The sequence below is a fragment of the Lucilia sericata genome, unplaced genomic scaffold (assembly GCF_015586225.1).
Source record: "Lucilia sericata isolate MDLA Ls3-8-SP2 unplaced genomic scaffold, ASM1558622v1 Contig000612F_arrow, whole genome shotgun sequence".
Classification (NCBI taxonomy): Eukaryota; Metazoa; Arthropoda; class Insecta; order Diptera; family Calliphoridae; genus Lucilia; species Lucilia sericata.
In genome coordinates, this window is record NW_023994619.1 from 97,347 (window position 1) to 107,189 (window position 9,843).

The window sequence follows — 9,843 nt, forward strand, 5'->3', positions numbered from 1 at the left end:
ATGAAGTTTACTGATGTTGATGATGAATATGTGTTTTAATACACTGTAAGAAATTTGTATATTAAAGGAAAGTAATAGTAATTTCAAAATGTTTAATAGTTCAAAAAATTTTTTCGAATTGCAGAAAGTAGTACTTACCTCATTTCCATTTCAATTTTAAAAGCCAAAGTCCTAACAATTTAGAATCGTTTTATTATATGGATGCAAAACCTAGATACCTATCTCTAGTTGATATCCAAAAATATCGCAGTACCCATGAGCATTTTAATTATTTTATTCTGTTATAAAGGTTTATTAAGTAGTGCATTAACTTGTCAATAGCTAGTCCATAGACTTGTCAATAAACTATCCCATAGACTTGTGAATAGACTATTTCATAGACTTGTCAATAGACTATTCCATAGTCCATATGTCAGTCCACAGATTTGGCAATTAACCAGACAATCAGCCCATAGTCTAATCTATGGACTAATCAAGTGATTAGACAGTATATGGTCAATGCACTAGTACACAAACTAATGAAAATACAATAAATATACTGGTGCAAAGAATAGACAATTTAGTCCTTAGACTAGCCAAAAGACTACTCCATTGTCTAGTCCAGCGGTTCCCACAGATTTTTACTTCGCGGACCCCTTGAAGAACTTATTTAATTTCGCGGACCCCCATACATATTTTGATATCTTATTGTTCTAGATAATTGTCCATCCGAAAATTGATCTAGTTCATTAATCCCTAGGTCTAATAAATGTAGAGATGTCATATCTATAAAATATTCCCGTACATTGAGAATATATAATATTTCAGATAGGGTTTCAATTGCATGTTTTGAAGATAGAGTTGAAATCTGTGTATCACGTCGGATTGAAATATTTATAAAGAGATGCATAAAGAGTCACCTCTGTTTTGGAAATATATAATTTTAGTCCTTTCAAACGAGAACACTTTTGCTTACAATTTGATAAAATTAAATCTGTAGTACTTTACTTTATAAAAGTTATACAATAAATTTGTAGGGCCTAGCTTCTTCCTGATAAACAACCGAAAAAATAAAATTCAAAAAGTCACCAAAAAATTTGGGATTATTGCACAAAAATTGGAGATATTTGTACATACATATAAAAGCAGAATATTGTTTATTCATGGTTTTTTTTGTTCGTCTTCGCGGACCCCCTAGGATTTTACTACGGACCACTAGGGGTCCGCGGACCCCCATTTGGGAACCGTTGGTCTAGTCCATGGACTAAGCAATAAAATGGTCCATATACATATAAGTCAATAATGTATTAGACTAGTCAATAAACCAGCCCACAGAATAATTCATAGTCCATAGGCTACTGCAAAGGCTAGTCCATAAAATAGTGATAGACCCAATAGGATAGTCCATAGAATGATCAATTAACTAATCCAAAGACTAATCAAGAGTGTAGAGAGTTGACTAGTCCATATAATTGTATGTATTAATCCATAGACTAGTCCATAGTTTATACAATTGGTTAGTCCATCGACTAGTCCATAAAATGACCCAGGGGCTATATGAGTCCGTAGGCTAGTCCATAGACTAGTCCATATATGAGTCCGTAGGCTGGTTGGTTAACGTGGTAGTCTTGTCAATATTGTAAACTAGTCAATAGTTTTGTACATATTCTAATCTTAGTCCATAAACTAGCCAATAGACTAGCCCATAGTCTAGTCAATATGTTAGTCCGTAGTCTAGTTAATAGAACAGTAAATAGACTAGTCCATATATGTATAAGTCCGTAGGCTGGTTGGTTAACGTGGTAATTCACTGCCCACGAACAGTCAAGTAGAGTCGAAGAGACTTCGTTTTGAACAGTAGGGCAGTCGATAGAATATACAATATACAAGTTCATAGACAAGTCTATAGACTAGACCACAGACTATTCAATAGGCTTAACCATAGACTAGTCAATATATTAGTGCACAGTCAATAAAGCAGTGCATAGTAGGCAATAGAATAGTGTATATATATTAGTCAAAAGAATATTCCATGGAATAGTCAATTGGCCAGTCCATAGAATAACTAGTATGGACTAATCCATAGGCTAGTCCATAAACTAGTCAATAGACTAGACTATATTCTAATCCATAGACTTTTCCAAGGACTATACTAGACTATAGACCTAGTTCATTGATTATACTTTTTGTAGAACAGGTTCAAAATTATTTGCAATATATCTGAAAAATAAAACCATTTTTTCATTTCTATATGTTGACAAATGCAGTCTGCAAATGATTGAATATTTTTTCTGAATTGTTTTCTTGTAATTTATTTTATTATTATGTTTATTTATTAATTTATTTATTTCTTTATTTATTACTGCTGTTATTATTGTTATTATTCTTTTATTATTGTTGTCATTAATTTATAATAATAAATTATCATATTATGTTGTATATGTGTTTGTATTTGTGTATATAGTGTAATTTATTTATTGTTTAATTGTTTTATTAATAAACTAACATAACATCAACAGTAAACATTGTACAGTATTATTTATTTTTTTATTTATCTTTTTCTTTTTATTTTTATATTTTGCATTCTTCATTATTTTATATTATTTGGATTTTGAGTATAATTTTATTAATTTTTATTTATACATAAATTTTCATTTAAATTTGTTTATAGTATTTTATTTTGTGTTTTAATAAATATGTAGAATGTTTTGTAGGGTTTTTGTTTGGTTATGTAAATACATTTATGTAGTAAGTATATAATGTTTAATTTGTTGGTTTTGTATATAGTAGTGTTTATTACAAACTTAAATAAATTATTTAAATCTTAGTTTTTATGGTTTTGTTATTTTAAGTTCAGGATTAATTATCAGGTAAAAGTAACAATTATTTTGTTTTTTATTAAAACTAAAAAATTATTTTTTATATTTTTAAATATTTTTTCAACTATAAATATGTATGTACTTAAGGGAATTTTGATGAATATGTATGTATGTACGTATTATGTATGGCTTATTGTTTTATATTATTTATCAGGCAGATAGTGAGTGAGTATATTTTTTTATTATAAATTATTTAATTTTTATACTTTTTCTTGAACAGTGCTGTTTTTGTTGTTTATATATTTAGCCAAGTTCTGAATCTATATAAGAAACTAATTTAGTATAGACATCAACCAAAAAGTTTGTGTATTATATTTGTTCCCATTTGTAGCACAGTTTTCTTTATAATGTATCATCAGTAACAGTTTTATAATACTAATACCCACCATTAAGACAATATGGAGGTAAAATTTCGTTGGAAATCTTTTTCATTTTTACAAAAAGGTGTATTACATAATTGAAAAACTAGGGCTAGTTATTCAGTTTAACTCTGTTATGTTCAAATAACGACCGCAATCGACTAATTTATAGCTTATTATATAGTCTGAGATACGGTCAAGTATAGTGTCTAGTCTATGGTCTAGGCTACACTCTAACATAAAGATATAGCCCACAGTTTAGTCTATAGTCCAGTTTATAGTCTAGTTTATAATTTAGTTTCTAATCTGGTTAATAAGTCTAGTCTATAGTCTAGTGTATAGTCTAGTCTATAATCTAGTCTATAGTTAAGTCTATAATCTAGTCTATAGTCTAGTCTCTAATCTTGTCCATAGTTTAGTCTATAGTCTAGTCTATAGTCTAGTCTGTAGTCTAGTCTATAGTCTAGTCTATAGTCTAGTCTATAGTCTAGTCTATAGTAAGTCTATAGTCTAGTCTAGTCTAGTCTATAGTCTAGTCTGTAGTGTAGTCCATAGTCTAGTCTATAGTCTAGTCTATAGTCTAGTCTATAGTCTAGTCTATAGTCTAGTCTATAGTCTAGTCTATAGTCTAGTCTATAGTCTAGTCTATAGTCTAGTCTATAGTCTAGTCTATAGTCTAGTCTATAGTCTAATCTATAGTCTAGTCTATAGTCTAATCTATAGTCTATAGTCTAGTCTATAGTCTAGTCTATAGTCTAGTCTATAGTCTAGTCTATAGTCTAGTCTATAGTCTAGTCTATAGTCTAGTCTATAGTCTAGTCTATAGTCTAGTCTATAGTCTAGTCTATAGTCTAGTCTATAGTCTAGTCTATAGTCTAGTCTATAGTCTAGTCTATAGTCTAGTCTATAGTCTAGTCTATAGTCTAGTCTATAGTCTAGTCTATAGTCTAGTCTATAGTCTAGTCTATAGTCTAGTCTATAGTCTAGTCTATAGTCTAGTCTATAGTCTAGTCTATAGTCTAGTCTATAGTCTAGTCTATAGTCTAGTCTATAGTCTAGTCTATAGTCTAGTCTATAGTCTAGTCTATAGTCTAGTCTATAGTCTAGTCTATAGTCTAGTCTATAGTCTAGTCTATAGTCTAGTCTATAGTCTAGTCTATAGTCTAGTCTATAGTCTAGTCTATAGTCTAGTCTATAGTCTAGTCTATAGTCTAGTCTATAGTCTAGTCTATAGTCTAGTCTAGTCTAGTCTATAGTCTAGTCTATAGTCTAGTCTATAGTCTAGTCTATAGTCTAGTCTATAGTCTAGTCTATAGTCTAGTCTATAGTCTAGTCTATAGTCTAGTCTATAGTCTAGTCTATAGTCTAGTCTATAGTCTAGTCTATAGTCTAGTCTATAGTCTAGTCTATAGTCTAGTCTATAGTCTAGTCTATAGTCTAGTCTATAGTCTAGTCTATAGTCTAGTCTATAGTCTAGTCTATAGTCTAGTCTATAGTCTAGTCTATAGTCTAGTCTATAGTCTAGTCTATAGTCTAGTCTATAGTCTAGTCTATAGTCTAGTCTATAGTCTAGTCTATAGTCTAGTCTATAGTCTAGTCTATAGTCTAGTCTATAGTCTAGTCTATAGTCTAGTCTATAGTCTAGTCTATAGTCTAGTCTATAGTCTAGTCTATAGTCTAGTCTATAGTCTAGTCTATAGTCTAGTCTATAGTCTAGTCTATAGTTGTCTAGTCTATAGTCTAGTCTATAGTCTAGTCTATAGTCTAGTCTATAGTCTAGTCTATAGTCTAGTCTATAGTCTAGTCTATAGTCTAGTCTATAGTCTAGTCTATAGTCTAGTCTATAGTCTAGTCTAGAGTAGTCTAGTCTAGTTTATAGTCTAGTCTGTAGTCTAGTCTATAGTCTAGTCTATAGTCTAGACTGTAGTCTAGGCTGTAGTCTAGTCTAGACTGTAGTCTAGTCTATAATCTAGTCTGTAGTCTAATCTATAGTCTACCCAAAACTGTAATCTATGCTCTAGTTTATAGTGTTGTTTATAATCTATTCTATAGTCTAAATAGAAAAATCCATTAATTTCTACTTTAAACTAAACCGTAAATATAATAGAGTTTTCCTGATTACTAAAAGTATTTCAAAAGAACTGTTACTGATTACTACAACACAGGGTTACTCTGGTAATTTAAACTACTAACAGTTTAAACGGGTAAAACACATAAAACGTTATGAAAACTAAATAAAATAAATATGAAACATTTGTTTTTAACATGTAACTGGTATATTTAGTTTATTATTGTTTATTTAATTTTTTGATTATTTTGTAATTAATTAAATCATTTAATATTTATGCATTTTGTATATGATTTTTGTTGTAATTATTGCTGTTTTTTTGCTATTTTCTTTTTGTATAAATTTTTATGAAGTGCAAGTTTTTGTTTTATTTTATTGTTTATATGTATGTATATTTATGTATTAAATATTTAATATAATATATTACATTATTATTGTTATTTAATATTATTTTAAATATTTATATTATTGCTAAATTAATAATTGAAACTATAAATTGACCGATGGAATTGTATTTTGTTAGTTTTCGTTTTTTTTATGCAAAACGTTTACTTAAAATAAAATTTGATTTGTTATAAGACTGTTTAGTTAAGTTTTAGTATATTATACTAAGTTTAAGAGAAGTTTAAAGTTTTATTGTAACAGAGGGAAGTTTAAATTCAATTTAACTGGAATGTTTTATTAGTCAGTTATTTATTTATTTGTTTATTGGTAGGTAGTTTCAAAAGTTTTTTCAAAACTTTAAAGATTGTTTTTATTTTTGTTATTATCAGAAAGACTTGAGTATAGAAGATTTAAGTTAAACAGAAATGCATTTTTAAATAAAATACATAATTTTTTTTTTTTGTAATATTAATAATAATATTAATGAGCAAAATTAAATAACTTAAAAGCTATTTTTGGGGGAGGAATTTAAAAATAAATTTTAAATTATTTTTTTCGGGTTTTTATATAGACAAAAAATATTTTAATTTTTGTAGATTTTTCCTTTAGTTTTAATAATTAATGAATTGTTTAACACATTAAATAAATTTTTGAATTAAATATAGTATTTTAAATATAGTTATTAATAATAAATTTATGTTTTTTAATAGTAATTATTGTTGCCAGTTTTTTTTTAAGAATAATTCATTCCTTCTTTTTGTTTTTGTTTGCTTATTTTCAAAAATATTTATAGACATAGAGAGTTTTTTGGTATTTTTTTTAAGATTTTTTTTTTTGTAAATATTAAATAGAAATTATAACAATTGAACATTTAATTTTTATAATTTTATTTTAAACATACACAATTTTAATTTATTTCTACTTAATTATATGAAAAAAATTTTTATAAAGAAATTTTATTTGAAATTAAAAGAAATTGACTCTTGATTTCTTTTGACTTTTATTAATTTTGAGAAAAAAATTGACTTGAAAGTTTAGTTTTATTAAAATGTTGTAAGTAAAAAAATACTTTAAAACATAATAAAATTGTAAACAATATTTTATACTCTTTATTTAAAATTATATTTTTAAAAACTTAGTAAAATTTTTTAAATATTAGCTTTTTAAACTAACTGACTGTAGTTTAAACTAAACAAATAGTTTATAGATTGGGTGATAGACTAGTCCACACATTAGTCAATCGACTTGTCAATGAACATACACTACTCCATAGACTAGTCAATAGACTAGTCCATAAATTGTTCATAAGCTCGTCAGCGTACTAGGCAGTAGAATAGTTACTAGACAAGGTGATGGACTAGACCACAGACTAGGCGATGGACTAGACCACAGACTAAGCGATATTCTAGTCCATAGACTAGGTTAATCTATTGAGTAGCCTATGGACTAGCGATAGACTGCACAAATTAGTCTATAGACTAGTCCATATATTAGTTATTAAACTAGGCGATAGACTAATCAATAGACTAGTCCATATAATAGTCAATAGTCTTGGCGATAGATTATTCAATATACATTAGCATACATTAGTTAAAAGACAAATTATACTAGTCTATGTACTAGTTAATAAACTAGTCGATTTACTAATCTACGGACCAGTAAATAGACTAGATAGGCTAGTCCATACATCAGACAATAGACTACTGCACAGGTTAGTACATAGACTAGTCAATACATTAGTCAACAGACTTGGCGATAGACTAGTCAATAGTCTGTTCCATGCATTATTTAAAAGATATAGACTAGTCTATTGAATAGTCTATGGCTTAGTTAATATACTAGTCGATTTACTACGGACCAGTCCAAAGACTAGTCCATAGACTAGTCAATAGACTAGCCTTTAGACTTGCCATTAGACTAGTTTACTGACAAGTTCATGGGTTCGCTTAGTCTATAAACTATAGACTAGACTAGTCTAGTTGAAAATATTCGATTTACAACTCAATAGACTAGGTGATGGACTGCACAGGTTAGCACATAGACTAGTCAATTAAACTAGGCGATAGACTAGTCCATACTTTAGTCAATAGACTAGGCATGTATTAGTCAAAAGACATAGACTAGACTGGTCTACGGACCAGTCAAAAGACTAGGCGATACGCTAGTCCATAGATTAGTCCATACATTAGTCAATATACTAAGCGAGATACTAGTCAACTAAGCGAGATACTAGTAATAGGCTATTAATATAAATGGACTAGGCGACTGACTAGTTAATAGACTAGGCGATAGACTAGTCCACAGACTAGGAGATGTAGAAGTCCATAGACTAAGTGATATACTAAATCATAGACTATGCTAGTCTATTGACTAATGCATATAATAGTTAATAAACTATTCGATGTACTAGTCTATAGACTAGGCGAAAGATTAGTCCATGGACTAATCCATAGAATAGTCCATAGACTAGACTAATCCGTAGAATAGTCCATAGACTAGTCCAAAGATTAGTCCACAGACTAGTACATAGACTAGTCCACAGACTAGTATATAGACTAGTCCATAGGCTAGTCCATAGACTTTTCAAATTGAGTTGTCTATTGACTAGTGCATACTTTAGTTAATAAACTATTCAATTAAAACTATAGACTAGACGATAGAATAGTCCATACATTAGTCAATAGTCATAGACTAGCGATATACTAGTCCATAGACTAGGTGATATTCTTTAAACCTATAAATATTAATTAGACATGAAATAAACCGATTAATTGAATATTAATTTGGGCTTGAGTTCGAGAAAATTTTTCCAAATTGTAAGCAGTTAACCACAGTTAGTTAAACTTAAATTAAACTAGATTTAAATAGTAATCCAGAGATATGGTAAAATTTTACTTTAAAATATTGCTTGAAAATTACTTTTAATTTTAAGAATTTTTGGAACAAATTTCTATTTATAAACTACTATTAACTTATAAATTTCTTTTTTATTGCAGATAATGTTTGATATCGGGTAAGTTTTTTAATAACATCTTTAATTAAAAAAAATTATCTTTTAAATATAGAGCATAAAATATTGTTTAAATTTTTTTGAAATAAAATAATTTAAAAAGATATTATTTATAACAATTTCAAAGGATGAGTTTTTTTCTTAGGTTTTTTAAAATTCTTTTTTTTATATATATAAATATAATATTTTTTATATTGTTAACAAAAAATTCGTTGCATTTTGTTTTAATTTTTATTTAATTGTTATGGGGGTTTTAATTGTGTTGTTGTGGTTGTATTTGTTGTTGCTTGTTTTTATTATTAATTTTTTGTTTGCTTTTTAAAAAGAAACCATTTTGCAGTGGTAAACAAAATTTATAATATTTCTTTTAAAGCAAATTATTAAAAAATCTATTAAAAAAAAAATGATTAAGCGTTTCCTATTAAAAAAAAACAAATTATTTTTAAAATTCTATAAAACTTTAAATATTTAATACTTTTTTTATGTAAAACGTTTAATTTTTAGCTAATTATTTGTTTTAAATAAAATTTTTAACCGATTTTTTTTTATTAATTTTTGTTATTAATAAATTTTTATTATTTTTTTTAAGGGTTTTTGGTTTTGTAATATAAATATTAAAGCTTATAATTTGTTTCTAAAGTGTTTAACTATTATTTTTTATAAATATTTTAATTACAAAACTTGTTAATGTATATATAATTTTTAAATAAATTTGAAAATAATTCTTTTTCACAATATTTAATTAAAATTTCAATTCTTTTTTAAATAATTAAAAGCATAAATTTAATAATAAATATTTATTTAAATTTCTGTTTGGTTTTTAAGGGAGGGGTGTTTTCTTTATTTTTTAATATAAATAATTTACCTAACTACCACATTATTTAGTAAATTTTTTATAATTTTTAACATTATTTTTTATTTTATTTTATTGTTGTACGGTGCGTTGTAAAAATGTAAAATATGCTACGATTTTTATTTTCATCAGTTTTTGTTTAATACTCTACTGGGGGGGAGGGGGATATTTTCCATGATTTTATTTATTAATGCTTTCTTGTGAATTGTTTTTTTTTAACTTTAAATGCAGGGTTAGTTGTGTTAAAATGTGTAATGGGGTTGTTTTTTTAATAATATTATTGAACATTTAACTTTTGGTTTAACTTTTTT